Source organism: Pseudorasbora parva, chromosome 7, assembly GCF_024679245.1.
Source record: "Pseudorasbora parva isolate DD20220531a chromosome 7, ASM2467924v1, whole genome shotgun sequence".
Taxonomy (NCBI): Eukaryota; Metazoa; Chordata; class Actinopteri; order Cypriniformes; family Gobionidae; genus Pseudorasbora; species Pseudorasbora parva.
The window spans coordinates 9881390-9897877 of record NC_090178.1 but is presented as its reverse complement, the minus strand read 5'-3'; the positions used below and the strand labels follow the sequence as shown (position 1 = coordinate 9897877).

At 37.7% G+C, this 16488-nt stretch overlaps 1 protein-coding gene across 2 annotated transcripts in view; it reads right to left on the bottom strand.

Moving 5' to 3' along the window:
- Nucleotides 1-16488, bottom strand: part of zfpm2a (zinc finger protein, FOG family member 2a) — a 220775-nt gene that overhangs the window by 104427 nt on the left and 99860 nt on the right. The window lies entirely within an intron of this gene.

Genomic DNA, 16488 nt, shown 5'->3' with positions numbered 1-16488 from the left:
TCTGAATCATTCCCTATCCCGTTTATAGTGCACTGTGTGCCATTCACCATGTAGAAACAAGTGAGCGATTTTAGCCGCAGCTTCAGTGTCTATTTTGCGGCCGGGGCACTTTAAATTCTAGACAGTATTTGATTGGACAGAATTTTTGATGAGAAGCCGAAGTGCAAAGTGATGAGATAGATAGATAAGAATCTGATGAGAAGCTAAAGTGCAGATTAGATAGATAGATAGACAGACAGACAGACGGATAGACAGATAGATAGATGGATAGATAGATAGACGGATAGAAAGACAGACAGACAGACGGATAGACAGATAGATAGATGGATAGATAGATAGATAGACGGATAGACAGACAGACAGACAGACATAAGATTCTTGAATATAATATTGTAAATATTTATATAGAACTGATATCGCAAATGCGATCAGATTCATTGCAAGGAGTTTGTGTTTTATTAAAACCCTTATTTGAGCATCAGAGTGTGTTTTCTGCCTCCTCCAGTGAGTGACTGTAGTATTTCATACAGACTCCAGCACCTGTTCTCAGAGCTGATGGCGATCAGATGGAGCGTATCAAACCGCTGGGATGCTAACTCCTCTTGAAAGAGCGTCTTTCGCTCTCTGATAAAACCTCGCTGAGATGTTACAGGCTTACCGACTGGCAGCGTGGGCTCTATTTCTGTTTTTCCAGGAAGGGGGCCGAGGCCTCTTGTTAGTGCCGCGCTGAGCTCCGAGTTAATTAACCGTGTCACGGGATAGCACAGCTAGCCCTGCGAGCTCCCCGAGCGCTGCTATCTAATCAGTTAGATTTTGTGTGCTTTTTTGGGACAGTGATTAATCAAACAGTTATTATAATAGACTGCCTGGTCATGACTCTCGTCTCTCGAGGGCTAGGGGCCTCTTGTCACGAGGATCTCAAGAGCAGACTTCCGGCTGGTTTTCATGGCGATGTTGAGAGCTTTTTGGGGCCGACCTGTGACGGAGGGAGATTTATCCCTTGGCGCTCGAGTGCTATCTGCTTTATCTTCCTGCGCGCATCCTGTTCACTGTGTCACAGCACTCATAACAACAGTAGAGCTCTTTACAGAGAGACAGGGACTGAAAACATGTACCACACTGAAAATATCTGTGTGGATGGTTCACAAAGGTCAGATCTTTCTCCTAAAATTTCAATAAAAGTACACAACTGAAACAAATTGAATATGTATAGCATATCCCACACTCTTAAACACATCTTAAAGGGATAGTTCACCCAAAAAATAATAAAATAATTTCTGTCATGATTTAGATTATTTCTTAGTGCAAAGAACATTTGAATACTCTAACAAATCTTTGAAAAGGTTCAAAAAGGTACATTGAACAGGTTTCATTGATGTTAAAGGTTCTTCACTGAACCATCAATACCAATAAATAATGAGATATTAAAGTGATAGGTCACTCAAAAAATTAAATTCTGTCAGTTTTTTTCCTTCTGTTGAACACAAAAGAAGATATTATGAAGAACATAAACAGTTACCAAACAGGTGATGGGGCTCAATTGACTGCATAGTATGGAGGAAAAAATACCAATGGTGGGGAAAGTCAATGGGGCCCATCAACTATTTGGTTCCCGAAGATATTTTGAAGAATGTTGGTAACCAGACAGTTGACAGTAGCCATCCCATTGTATGTGTTTTTCTACTATGGAAGTCAATGGCTGCAGTCAACTGTTTGATTACAGACATTCTTCAAAATATCTTCTTTAGAGTTCAACAGAAGACAAGAACCGACAGAATTTAAATTTGTGGGTGAACTATTACTTTAATATTTTTATTGGCATTGATGGTTCAATGAAGAACCTGTAACATCAATGAAACCTTTTCAACGTAAAAAAGGTTCTTTATAGTGGAAAAAGATTTGTTAGATTATTAAAATGATCTTTGCACTAAGAAATAATTGATTTTTTGTCCAACCTGCTCACTGAAAGGTTCTTTAGGGAACCAAAAATACATTCTATTGCATTTTTTAATTGTGCAGATTATTTGGTCTTGGAAGAATTTGATGGGAAATCAAAAGAAAATCTTTAACTTTCGGATTGCAGGCTTTAGTATCTTAGGAAATTGGAGTCTTTGAGACGTTGCGGAGATATCTTCTGAAACTCTCAGAAGAAACATCCGAGGAACAGTAGAGTTTAACATTTGTTCTCATATCTAGGATCAGAGGCATCATTTGTGATTTTGACTGCAGTCGGACATTGTCTGCATTACTCACACACAACATAAAGGCGTTTCTGTAGTGCAGCGTGTTTCGTGACCTGTGCTAAATAAAAGCCCGTTGGGTAGATGATATTCAGCGTGGTCTTTGTTGGCTGAAAGCAGTACAGCTCTGACTGAACTTTAAAATGACCTATTCAGCTGTGTTTCTCACTCCAGATATCAGCTGCGTATCTGTGACATACTAACACGCTAGTCTGCTTGTATGGAAATTCCCCTGCGACTGAATAAACATCACAGTACATCGATTCCCAGGCGTTTGGTGCATTTCCCTTCAGCATATGCCTTAAAGCATGTAAACCTGCAGTAAATGGGATCTTTGAAAAATAGCCTAACTATAGACAAACAGATCACAGGCCAGTGTTAAATTATCACTTATCAGCATCAGCCTCAAAACACCGTTTACTGAACTGCACTGCTAATAAGGAAACCCCACTTGTGAAACCGTACATGTATACGTTCAAAGAATTACATCTCTTATTTCCTGCAACCCCTGCTCCAGTGCTAATGCCGCCATTCCATGTTATGGAGTTTAACAGAGATAGTGGGAGAATTTAGGAGGTGGGGGGTCTCTCTGAAGCCTGTCGTGTTCCTGCCAGCCTGTTGGAAGGTGGGGAACCTCATTAAAGGGAAATAATTAAGCGTTGGAGCGCAGCTGGTCCACATCACAGGCAGGCTAAATCTATGCTAGCCCACCACCGCTTGATGTGCTCTGTTCCTACTCTGATAAGACCTCGTGGCCTTTCGCCATGATCGCACAAGTTTTTCTTTAGCCCGCCTTGACACTTTCGCTGGAGTCTTCTGCGAATCCCACGCTGGGGCGAATGAGGAAGGCGCGCTGCTCGAGGACATCTGAAGTCCTAACGCTGGGAGCGCGAACGTGCCAGTCGTCCGCGGACCGTTCCAAGCCACGTCTCGAAACCTCGCGTCCCAGCTGGCTCGTCCCAGCTGTTACCGATACGCCACGAGCCCGAGAGGCAAGACGACGACATACGGCTCTGGGTGTGAAATGAGCCAGCCCGCCACCATCGCCATGTTTGCCACCAGCGTTTAGATGTTCACTCGCCATAGATTATGAGATCAAGATGTACAGTTGCAGATTATCTGCTCAGATCTGGCACGAATGGTGATGAATGCTGGCTGTGCTCCTTGATTACTGACATCCATGTACTTTTTATCTAGATTTTAACAATCAGTGTTTTATCAATAACAAGATATGTCACCACATATCTGTGTTTTGAGGTCACCAAATTTTGAGTTTAGAGCCTGACGAACACAATTAGGGGTGTGGCTCATTGTATGACCAATGGAAATTATTATAAATCAGTTCATGGAATATAGTTTATATTTCATAAATTAGCATATTTCATATTTTTGTATAATTTAAGACAAAGTCCCAATGCAAAATTAGGACCAAAATCTTTCAAAAAAATGCTAAAAAAACATTAATTTCAATGGGTATTTTTATGGTTTTTGCTTTGCCATCTTAAAATGACCACCAAAACATAAAAATTATATCATCATTTACATTTACCTGTATGTGTCTTTCTTCTGCTGAACACAAAATAAGATATTTTGAAGAATACAATGACAATAGCCATTGACTGCTCTAGCACTTTATTCCTTACTATGGAAGCCAATGGCTACTGACAACTGTTTGGTTGCCAGCATCCTTCAAAATATCTTCTTTTGTGTTGAACAGAAGAAAAAAACTTGTACAGGTTAGGGATAGAGACAGGAATGTTGATCCAACAAAAGATGTTGATCCAGGAACATGTCTTACTTGGCAAAATGATGGTGACCGTATAGAATTATATAGTTACCCTGCTGAAAAAAAGGTCAGAAAATCCTAAATCACATTTTTGAGATGTTTTTCAATTAGCAAATTATGGAAAACAATGCTATCACACATTTTGAAAAGTAAAATATACACATAAAATTATAACCTAGGCTGGTTTACTGGTCTTACCTGTTGTCGCAGTTTAGTTAGGTTGTCTGTTGTTGGGTTTTAAAGGTTTTTTTAGGGGTGTAATGATTCATTTTAACAACGATTCGATTCGTATCACGATATGAGGTTGTTGATACGATTCAAGGACGATATTGGTTCATTTAGAACGATACGATCCGAAACGATTCAGTGACTTGAAATCGATTAAGTATTTATTAGCCAAAAATGTAAATCAGTGTGACTGAAATAAATACGTGCAGTATGTCGTATTTCGCTAACTCAGCTGGATTTGACTGTTGACGATTTGGCTTGATCTCGGATTGTTTGGTTCTTCGAAGCTCTTCCTGGACTTGCTGTCATAGCAACAGGTCCGTCAGCTTAAACCAGCTCGGGAGCTTATTTCATGTAAACAGGATTGAGGTGATACTTAAAATCTGTCTCAGCCACTGCTACTTTATTACAAGACTTCATTACGGAACCAGGGGCAATAATAATTTAAAATAATAATAAATATAAAAGTTTATTTAAAAATACTATTTTAATGTTGTTTAAAATTTGCGTATAATACTATAGACACAGTTACTTATTTGAGAGAATTATTTGTGAATTGTGATGGAATAATTACTTTATAGTTGTATTGGAGGTTTACACACATTGTGCAGTTAATCTTCGTCGTGCAGCGATGACGGATATTATGGGAGTGGCTTGATGCAGCTCAAGAGATGAGGATAATTTGATCTTGACCGTTAAGAAACTTTAATTAATACTGTTACATAACAAATCTGCTTCAAATTGAATTAAAAATGAAATTACAACATTGAAATATAAATGTAAAGTCTGTACAAATATTATAAAATCGTGAATATAAATAATTGGGATCATGTTCATCAAAACAGTGACATTTAATTGATCTAACTTTTATGTCGGTTTGGTGGTTTGTCTGTTTCCTTATAAAGGTCCAGAAGTTCGTGTTTTTTCTTCTTCTTTTTTCTTTGACAAGTTTTTTGCCAGGTGGCTTTTTTAACTTATATGATGTCATCACGTTTTCTTGACGCCAGCCAATCGTTGCATTGCTGATCGTGGTTTCGAGTATCGATGCATCTGCCCTCTTCAGGGAACACAGACACGAGCAGTGATCTCAGATAACTTAATCCAGATATTTTAATCCAATCCGCAAATTCTTTTGAAGAACCAAATTAGCCAGAGATCAGAAGATCTGGGATCTGCCAAATCATCTCAGATGTATTAAACGAGGTACGAAGAACGGGTCCCAGGTATCAATTAATTATGGATATAAACAAACAAGTAAACAATTAATGGCAAATACAATCCATTGATTACATTTTAAATCCATATTAGATCAATATATGTCATCCAGAAGGCCAACTTGCCGAGCATAGATTGATGAAGTTGGATCATAGGAATATAAATCGATGCATCGATGTAGTAGACGAATCGTTACACCCCTAGTTTTTTGGCACATATCAGAAGGTCAGGATTGGAAACCAGCTGTTCAACCAACATGATGGGAGACCAGGTAGACCTGTTTAAACCAGCTATTTTACAAAAAGGTTTAGCATTGTTCTTCCTTGTTGTTTGCGGTCATTATCAGAACAACCTCATAAGGTAAGTATCACTGAAAACACATTGCAAGATGAGTTTAGTAGTGGTAATGAAGCGTCCTCAGGCAGAGATTACAGGTCGAAACACCCAAAAGCTCTCTCATCAACCAAGCCTGAAATGCCACCATCTTGGCACGGAGGAGCTGTTGATATGAGTGAAAAGAACTCCATCCCCCCATCCCTCCACTCCTCCCTAGATAAGATCATCTGTCGCTCTTCTCCGGGGTCCGCTCCCCCTCGCCACAGATCCCTGGCAGAACCATGAATGTCCCTTTTGTGTGCACAGATCTTTCTCTGATAGCCCCAAAAAGATGCTGCACGTGGCAACTGTTTGTTTCCCCCTGTGATGGAGGGAAGAAGGGGGATTGTCTCCCACCTTTAAAATCCAGACAGAAACTAAAACATACACTCTAAACATTTCTGACTTAAAAATAACCCAAGTTGGGTTAAAAATGGACGAACCCAGAAATTGGGTTGTTTGAATGGGTCCATTCACTGGGTTCAAACAACACAATTTCTGGGTTTGTCCATTTGCAACCCAACTTGGGTTATTTTTAACCCAGCAATTTTTAGAGTGTACGTTTATAGGAACCAACTAAAACCACGTCACAGCAAAAGAAAGAAACAACATTTTGAGAGGAAAAAATTACTTCCACAAACACAGATGAACCATACAAATACATTTGTGAGATGTTAAAAAAAGTTTTTGCAAATTATACAGTGTAATTTCTTTCATTTCATGGGCAAACTGTCTTTTGTACTTCTACAGTCACTACTCAACTGTTTAAATCCTTTTTTTAGTCTAGTGATATGTGATAAATTTGATAGCATATTTACAGACAAACTTTTTCAGGTCACTACCGTGGCAAATTTTAGCACCAGATGAAGACACGCACTCTGATTAAGTTTTCGTGTAATGTTTGTGGTTACATTAATGTTCGACAGCGCTCTTGAAACGTTCCTCTATTTATTTAAAATGAATGTTTTGTAGATCTGTAAGCCTGTATGAATTTCTTTCTTCTGTTGAACACAAAAGAAGATATTTTGAAGAATGTCTGAAACCAAACAGTTGATGGGCCCCATTGACTTGCACCCCCATAATATAGAAGTCAAATAGGGGCCCTTCAACAGTTTGATTGCCGACATTCTTCAAAATACCTTATTTTGTGCTCAATAAAAGAAAGTATCTCATACAGTTCTGAAACAACTTGAGGGTAAGTAAATTATGGCAGAATTTTCATTTTTAAGAATATGGTTGAGATTGCAAATATGAGCCAGACACTGAATGTCCTGGAGAAATTAGCTCTAATGACAGTAATGATGCTCAAATTGAACCCTTCCATATTTTTTTTAAATAATTTTTTGTAACTGTTAATATATCAGGAGAGTTTTATGCTGTTGCAGCAGTTAGACAGCCATTGGTTTTAGATATAAGTCTGGGTCACTAAAGACCCAAAAATGTATTAATGACTGGCGAAATATTCATGCATTTAAAGGTTAGAGTATTTTGGGAAACAATTATTAATTTTTCAATTATTTTTGAAATTCTTATATGCTTCCTCTTCAACTGAATTTGATTAATTTAAAAAAATGAAAAAATTATATATATTTTTTAAGTTTTTTACCCATTCATATTTGGTCTTTTTAATCACTTTATATTATATATTATAAATCTATATATTATATAGATATTATTTAGATATTTTTTTATGTTAAATGACATGCTCAGTAAGGTCTAACCCACCTGTTTAAAGGGACAGTTCACCCAAAACTATCGTTTTCAATGTCTTCAAAATCCATATGTTGATCGCTGTCAGCTTCTTCACCAGATCCACCATCAGGTGACAGCGACATTAATATTTGATTGCGTAGTACTTGACAACAGTACTTGATGTGCAAAAAATAAGGAGTTTAAGTTTTGCTGATGATACTTGTGTATTTTTTTGTTTTATGTTTGTGGTAATTATGAGCGTAACGTCACATCATCGTGTAGCAGACATTGCCACCTTAAGGAACAAAGGTGAACTGCACTTCAGAGATTCAATTATTGTTGTGCAGAAAAAACAACAACACTTACTTAAAATTTTCCTGTGTTATATGGTTTATAAATGAGTGGACTGAGGAGTACTAAGGTCGATGTCTAACTTTATAAAATGAGGGTTAAGGGTTAAAAATGTATAACAACATCACTTGTGGTGCATAAATCACACAATTCACCACTAAAAGTATTTGATCCAAAAACACAATTCTTTTTTAAATAGTCATCTTTAAGCACTTACACTTCAGAAATGATTTGGATTAGATCAAAACGGATGCTTTAAAATGAAGGTCACATGAATTTGTCATGTTCGAAGGTACAGATGCCCATCAGCCATGTGTGACAATTGAGGAGACACATATCAAGATTAAGAGCAGCTTATGAACCAAATGAACATACTGTGAGGGGCATGTGTAGAGAAAGAGAGCTCAGTATCACTCCATAAAAGGTGCAGGAGCTCTGAAGGAGATATGTGATCTGAAATTTTACAGCTGAAGGAGAAATGTCAGAGCGCTTCGATAAGAGAGCGATGAACTTTCCTCCACCCCCCTCCAAACCCCCATTATCAGCTCGAAGAGAAGCAAATGCATCATTTTTATCCCACGGCTTTACCATTATCTCCTCGGCAGACACTTGTTTTAAAACACACGAGGACCTTTTTACCTTGCTCGCTTACTCGCTCACTCTCTCCCCCTCTCCCTCTCTCTCTCACTCTCTCTCTCTCTCCCTCTCTCTCTCACACACTCTCCTCTCTCTTAATAAACTAACCTCTTACTAAAAGAGGCTGGAAGTCCGGAGTTTTCTGAGAACATGCATTATTTATAGAAGATGAAACTCCGTCTTTCTTACACCTTAAAAAGTACTGCAATCATATGGTAATATCACTCCAATATACCTGTCAATAGTTTGGGGTCCTTAAGATTTTTTTTTTTTTTTAAATAAATGAATATTTAGATTCAGAAAAGATACATTAAATGTAATCAAAAGTGACCAAATGATCTATAATATTACAAAATATTTCTATTTAAAATAAATGCTGTTCTTTTAGACTTTCCATTTAATCCAACAATCCTGATTTTTTTTATTTTATTGTATTTATATTATAGGGCTGTCAAACAATTAATCGCGATTAATCACATCCAAAATAAAAGTGTGTGTTTATTAGTATGTCTGTTTTGTGTTTGTGTTCAGTATGTGTCCACTGTGTATAATTATTATGTATATTTGAACACACACACACACACACACACACACACACACACACACACACACAAGAAATCATTGCATGTATACACTGCATATATAGGTATATCATTTATATTACACACAAATATAAATATTTTATATATAAATAATTAAAAATATATTAAATATATACACACATGCATGAGTGCATGTATTTATATATACATAATAATTATACACAGCACACATACATATATTATGTAAACACAAACTTTTATTTTGGATGTGATTAATCACGATTATATTTTATTATAAACCAAAAAACAGAAGGCTTAAATAAAAATATATTAAATATTTTAATATATTAAAAATATATTATATATTACCCTGTTTTACTTTTTAGTTCCCTATAAGTATAATCAAAAGAAAAAAATGTCCCCTAATAAATATGATACTGAATTATCATTTTCCAGAAGCTTTTAGAGTCAAATGCTGTTGAGATAGCAGCAGAGGCTAACAGTTTCCTCCGGCTCATTTCAATCAAAATCTGAGCAAAGTCATTCCGACAACAATCTCCACAGCTTCTTTCCCTTCTGTCACTCTGAATGATAGGCCACAAAAGATTAGACGTAAACTTGAGGAAGATGGCCTATCTGAATCTAGAGGAGACTTTTTCCTGCTAACAAATTTGATATTTAGAGATGTGCTACAAATCTCAGCGCTCATGTGGGATACAATTCCTCTTTCTCCTGTCAGCACACACTGACTAATGGTGCCTGGATTCACAGGGAATGCTCACAAATATTTTGAATTATGAGAATGCTGCTTTCAGCGTTCCTGATGTTCTGAAGGAGAACGCTTGGATATATTGCGCTTCCATAGGATGCACGCAAATAAACGCACACATATCAGCGGGTGTGTTAATAACTACAGAGCTAGCGGGTCACACGATAGCTTGCGTTTGTTTTTCCGCTGTATTTACAGGTGCTGTTTTTCTCCAGTGGCTCGAGCGGGTCATTAGCTCTATCCGCAGCCGCCCCTCCAGTCAATTACCACATTTCAAACTTTCCTCCAGCACAAATCCGGCCGCTCCTGCCTGCCTGACCCAGTTGTCTTTTGTGAGGAGGTCTTAGCTCCAGCAGTTTGACAGTCAACAGATAAGATGGATTAAGTTTTTTTTCTCCCTCTTCCTTCTCTCTCTCATCCGGTTTTGATATAAACGGCGTAAAAGCAGGTTAAATCAGTCACTTTCAGGAGGAGTTTTTAAATGGCTGGAGATAGAGGGTGATAGAAGGCCTAAACCTGACACCAGGGCGTAGAAGGTCACGGTCGCGCTGTTTAATAACTAACAAACTCCTGATGAGGGGAAAGCCAAGAGGAGAAACATCAGTCATGATGACACTAAAACCAAAATACTCCCAAAAACGTGCGGGTTTCTTTAAGAGTCATTTCAAACTCTTGCAAAATGATGAGAAGGAAATCTTACATCTGACAAATAACATGACTATGAACTTTGCTCAAGAGTGTGTATTGGGGAGACCGGGGCAAGCTGTCACACGTTTTACTTCTCAGGTTTAATTTTGTATATGTGTATGGTTAAATTTTTTTGGGAAAATATTCATTCATTCTACACTATGTGGGGAAAGTTGTCACAATGGAAACAGTCTTAAACATCAGCATATTATAATGGCTTTATAATAAAATTTAAACCGTAAAACAATTGTGGTTCACCAAATTATTTATGAAATGGCAAAATGTATTTGTTTGTATTTAAAAAAAACAAAACAAAAACATGTAATAACTCCTAATAACTGAATTAATAACTTATCCATAATAAAAGTGCATTAATAATAGCGCATCTATTATCATAACAGTGCTTCTATCCATCATAAAAGCGCATCTACCATCATAAAGGTGCATCTATACATCATAAAAGTGCATCTATCCATCATAGAAGCGCATCTATACATCATAAAAGTGCATCTATCATCATAAAAGCGCATAAATCCATCATAAAAGCGCATCAATCCATCATAAAAGCGCATCTATCATCATAATAGTGCATCTATCATCATAAAAGTGCATTTATACATCATAAAAGTCCATCAGTCCATCATAACAGTGCATCTATCATCATAAAAGCGCATCTATCCATCATAAAAGTGCATCTAACCATTATAAAAGCGCATTTATCATCATAAAAGCGAATCTATACATCATAAAATTCCATCTATCCATCATAAAAGCGCATCAATCCATCATAAAAGCGCATCAATCCATCATAAAAGTGCCTCAATCCATCATAAAAGCACATCTATCATCATAAAAGCGCATCAATCCATCATAAAAGCGCATCAATCCATCATAAAAGTGCCTCAATCCATCATAAAAGTGCCTCAATCCATCATAAAAGCACATCTATCATCATAAAAGCGCATCAATCCATCATATAAGTGCATCTATCATCATAAAAGTGCATCAATCCATCATAAAAGCACATCTATCATCATAAAAGCGCATCAATCCATCATAAAAGCACATCTATCATCATAAAAGCGCATCAATCCATCATAAAAGTGCATCTATCATCATAAAAGCGCATCAATCCATCATAAAAGCACATCTATCATCATAAAAGTGCATCAATCCATCATAAAAGCACATCTATCATCATAAAAGTGCCTCAATCCATCATAAAAGCACATCTATCATCATAAAAGTGCCTCAATCCATCATAAAAGCACATCTATCATCATAAAAGTGAATATATCATCAAAAAAGCGCATCTATCATCAGAAAAGTGCATCAATCCATCATAAAGGTGCTCCACATGGCTCCAGGGGTTAATAAAGGCCTTCTGAAGCAAACCGATTGGTTTGTGTTAGAAAAATATCCATATTTAAAACTTTGCAAACTGTAATCTCTAACTTCCACTAACTGTCGTACACGAGAGACTGCTGTTCCAGCGTATGACGGAGGACGCAGGCGTAGTGTAAGTTCCGGTGATGAATGAGGAAGCGCAGAGGACAGAGCAAAACTAAATTTAGTTCTCGTGAGAACTAGAATATTCTCACCGGAGCGTCCTGTTTCATACACTGGAACAGCAGTCTCTCGTGAATGTGCGTACGACAGTTAGTGGAAGTTAGAGATTACAGTTTGTAAAGTTTTAAATATGGATATATTTTTTTACACAAACGTATTGATTTGCTTCAGAAGGCCTTTATTAACCCCTGGAGCCATGTGGAGCACTTTTATGATGGATTAATGCACTTTTATGAACTTGAAACAGCCATTCACTGGCATTATAAAGTTTGGATTAACCAGAACATTTGTTTAATATAACTCTGTATTTATCTGAAAAAAGAAAGTCATATACACCTAGGATGACTTGAGGGTGAGTAAATCATAGGGTCATTTAGATTTTTGGTTGACCTAACGCTTTAACATATCACACCAAATTTCTTAAAAGTATTTCCCATCCCGTCATTGAAGGCTTTCAAGGAATACTTCATCAGCATGCACATTCCCTTCATGGGAATCAAACCCGTGTTCTTCCGGCTGCGCTACTGGAAGACTATAACTATAGGCTAAAGCATCACTTAGCACGTTCTCACACCCGATTCTATGATCAACTAGCTGCTGTACATTTATAGATCACTTGTCAAAACGTGTAAAACAAGCTAGTGAGCCGACGCATTAAGGACACGTTCATACTGAGTGTGTGTGTGTGTGTGTGTGTGTGTGTGTGTCAGTGACAGGGGAAAGTAATCCTATACACAGGCTGCTATTGTGAAATGAGAAGCTAGCCTCCTCGGCTGGCAGAGAGCAGATGCACCTCTCTTCCCCTATCCTAATCTGGAAAGGACTTAAAGGAGTCTTATCTCCGGGCTCTCCTGCTTCATTTCATGCTTGATTTACTTTAATTTGTCTGATAGGGCACGAGGATTTGGAAATGGCCCATCTTTCGCTGGAAAATGTTCTGATTTTTCTCCGGCATTGTTATGTGGTGGTTTTTGACTCTGGTTTCTCTCTCTCCATCTTTCTCTGCTTCTATTTCACTTTTTTTCCTCTCTCTCTTTCCCTCTGTCTGTCTTCCTGGAGAACAGATCTCGCTCCTGTGCAACATTCTGTTTGAGTGCATTTAGATTCAAGCTAACACAGCAGAAACCAAGTGTGTGTTTGTGTGTGATTTCACCAGCTCCAGTGTAGGTCTGTTTGCCTTTCAGATTGGCAGAGAGCGACGGCGGAGGAAAGAGGAGCAGCCGAGTGCTTCAAACCACAGAGATCTTGTGTTTAAGGTATAGAGGGTGAGACTCGCCCTCGTCTCGCCCACAAGTGTGTGAGCTGATAAAGTCAGAGAGGAAGAGAGCTGCCGGCCCACACACGCCTGAACCTCCGCAGCTGGAGCTGCAGTCCCAGTACAGCTCTGTCTGTCGGAACCACCGGGCTCTTGTAGAGGCTGGAGGAATCTATCCGTTAGCATTTCCATTCATCTCAATGGCAGCTGCGCGGCTGCCACAGGAGCCAGTGGACATACACCATTCGAGATCTGCTATCTTTGCTCACGGGCCCTCGGTTCTGCTGGCAGGTACTTTGGAGCCAACCTCCTGAGCCGTGAAAATTAACTCATGACAAGTCCATTTCCAGCTTTTAAGAGTCCTGTCATAATTATAATAATAATCATCAGCTATTGGTACAGCACTGATAATTGAGAAATACATATAGTTTAAAACCATTCTAAATTTTGAAATAAGTAATTACATTTTTGTTGGTGCAAAAACATTTATCTTTTCTTTTTTATTCATCCTAATATTTTATAATGATTGTAGGAGTCAAAAAATAAAAATAAAATTATATTTTAATAAAAAATTAAGGAAAAATTTAGGAAAAAAGCTAAAAATTAAACTGAATTATATCACAGACTATTTTAGGGCTGCCACTAATGACAATTTTTATATTGATTAATCTATCGACTAATTTATCACAATATTTTTCAACAATTTTACTTAAAAACATAATTTAACTTGCAACTTTGGCATTCAGTAGTGTACTATAAAAATATAAATGTGAACAAGCCCTTGACTAAATGTAAAACTAAAAGGTGCACATTTGTAAACCATTATAAAAAAGAGAATATCAGCAAATACTTTTTATATAGAATAGTATATATAGCCTATATATATATATATATATATATATATATATATATATATATATATATATATATATATATATATATATATATATATATATATATATATATATATAAATATGTGAATAAATACAAATATTTTAGGAAATTAACTTGAGTAATATTTTTAACTGCAAGCTTTTACATTTCCATATATAAAGATTTACGTAAAAATTTGGTAAAAACACCTATAATAATGAATAATTACTATAATGGTTACTAGCATATAAAGGCAGTTGTTGTTTTTTAAAGGAACTGTATATGTAAGAAATGTATTTCAATTAATCATAAAATGGCCCTGAAATGTCACTGGACATCAAGAAATCATGTTCATTTCAAATACTTATATCACTGACAACAGTAGTCCAACCAGGAATATTGTCATTTAAAAGTTGTTGTTGCAGCACTCAACTGATGTCGATGATGACATGTTGTGTTTTGGCCAAAGAAGCTCCGCCCTCCACCTATCTACCAATCACGAAGTCAGAGTGTTTCAGCATCTGGGTTGCCAGAGTCAGGGGGGAGGTGGAGAGGGGATAGTGATTGCAGTACCAGTTTTGGCCACAATCTTACAGAAACTTCCTTTAACAGTCAGATATCAAGTTCTGGCACTGACCAGCAGGGGTTGGTATATTTGACACTAGAGTGTGACATCATATCCTGCTGGTGATATGTGTTGCTCAACTTAGCAGTGATATGTCATGCAGCGACTACCAATGTAGAAAAAAATATAAGAATGAATTCGATTTTGATCGAAGCATGCTGATATTGTACATAGATAACTAAGAACTACTGTAAATCCCAGAGCTCTTTTCTCTTTGCTGAATTTTACAAAAATCATTGTGCAATCAGACGACTCTCAAACCGCAAATCAATTCATCTCTAGTCAAGAACCTTTACAAAAGATGAGCTACCATGACAACACACTCACTCATTCCCCAACTCCTCATTCTCTCTCCCTCTCTCCTAATACACACACGCACACAAATGCATGCGCACAAACACACGTTTTTGTGAATTGTGGGGACTTTCCGTAGGCGTAATGGATTTTTCACTGTATAAACTGTACATTCTTTCCCCCTACACTGCCCCTGCCCCTAAATCCATCCTTCACAGGAAACATTCAGCATTTTTACCACGTGGCAACCTCCCGCGATCTCTCTTGAAGCCAATGCGGAAGTAATGTAAACTGCAATTCCTCAACTGGCCACTAGGGACAGGCTCCAGAAGAGAGCAGAATCTCATTGAGCCCCATGTTAAAATTCTCAACTTTACAGCAGAAAAAAACATGTTTACAGCCTGGTACAAATTGTGGTTTTGGCCTATAAGGCTAATTTTGACCTTCATGACAACTGTGAGGGGGGTGAATTTTTTAAAACTCATTCGTTTACGTTATATAAAGCCTTAAAGTTCTGCATAATTAAGGGCGTGGTTACAGGTGGATAGCCATTTATCCGCCGTCTATAGTCATTGCATCACCTCAGCTCCGCCCACATCCCGCCCTTTTGCCCATTTTCTGTTATCCGGGAGTGACACGTAGACTCGCTCGAGAGATGGCAACGCCAAACTTGCCCCTACTTTAAGCTTCAGAACGGCTTATCGGAATCCTATGTGTGATGTCACGGACACTACGTACATATTTTTTTACACAATCAATTCACAATGTAGGTGATCTCAGGTTTATATTACATTGTGGACACACACACACACACACACACGTTTGTTTTTGTGACACATGGGGACATTCCAGGCGTAATGGTTTTTATACCGTACAAACCGTATTTTCTATCCCCCTACACTGCCCCTGCCCCTAAACCTACCCATCACAGAAAACATTCTGCATTTTTACTTTCTAAAAAAAAATTTGTCCTGTATGATTTATTAGCATTTTGAAAAGTAGGGACATGGCCAATGTCCTCATATGTCACCCTCTCCTTGTAATACCCATGTCATACCCATGTCATTATACACGTGTCCTCATATGTCACAAAAACATGACCCCCCCCCCCCCCCCCCCCACACACACACACACACACACACACACACACACTCACACACAAACACACACAATGGAAAGGAGGACAAACATTGAATTTTTTTCAATGAACGGTATAAAAACCATTACGCCTATGAAATGTCCCCATGTGTCACAAAAACAAACGTGTGTGTATTCTGCTCCTCCCTCACATAAGAGGGGGTTTTCTTTGATACGGATACCTTCCACAACACACCCTCTTTTTTTGCCCTCC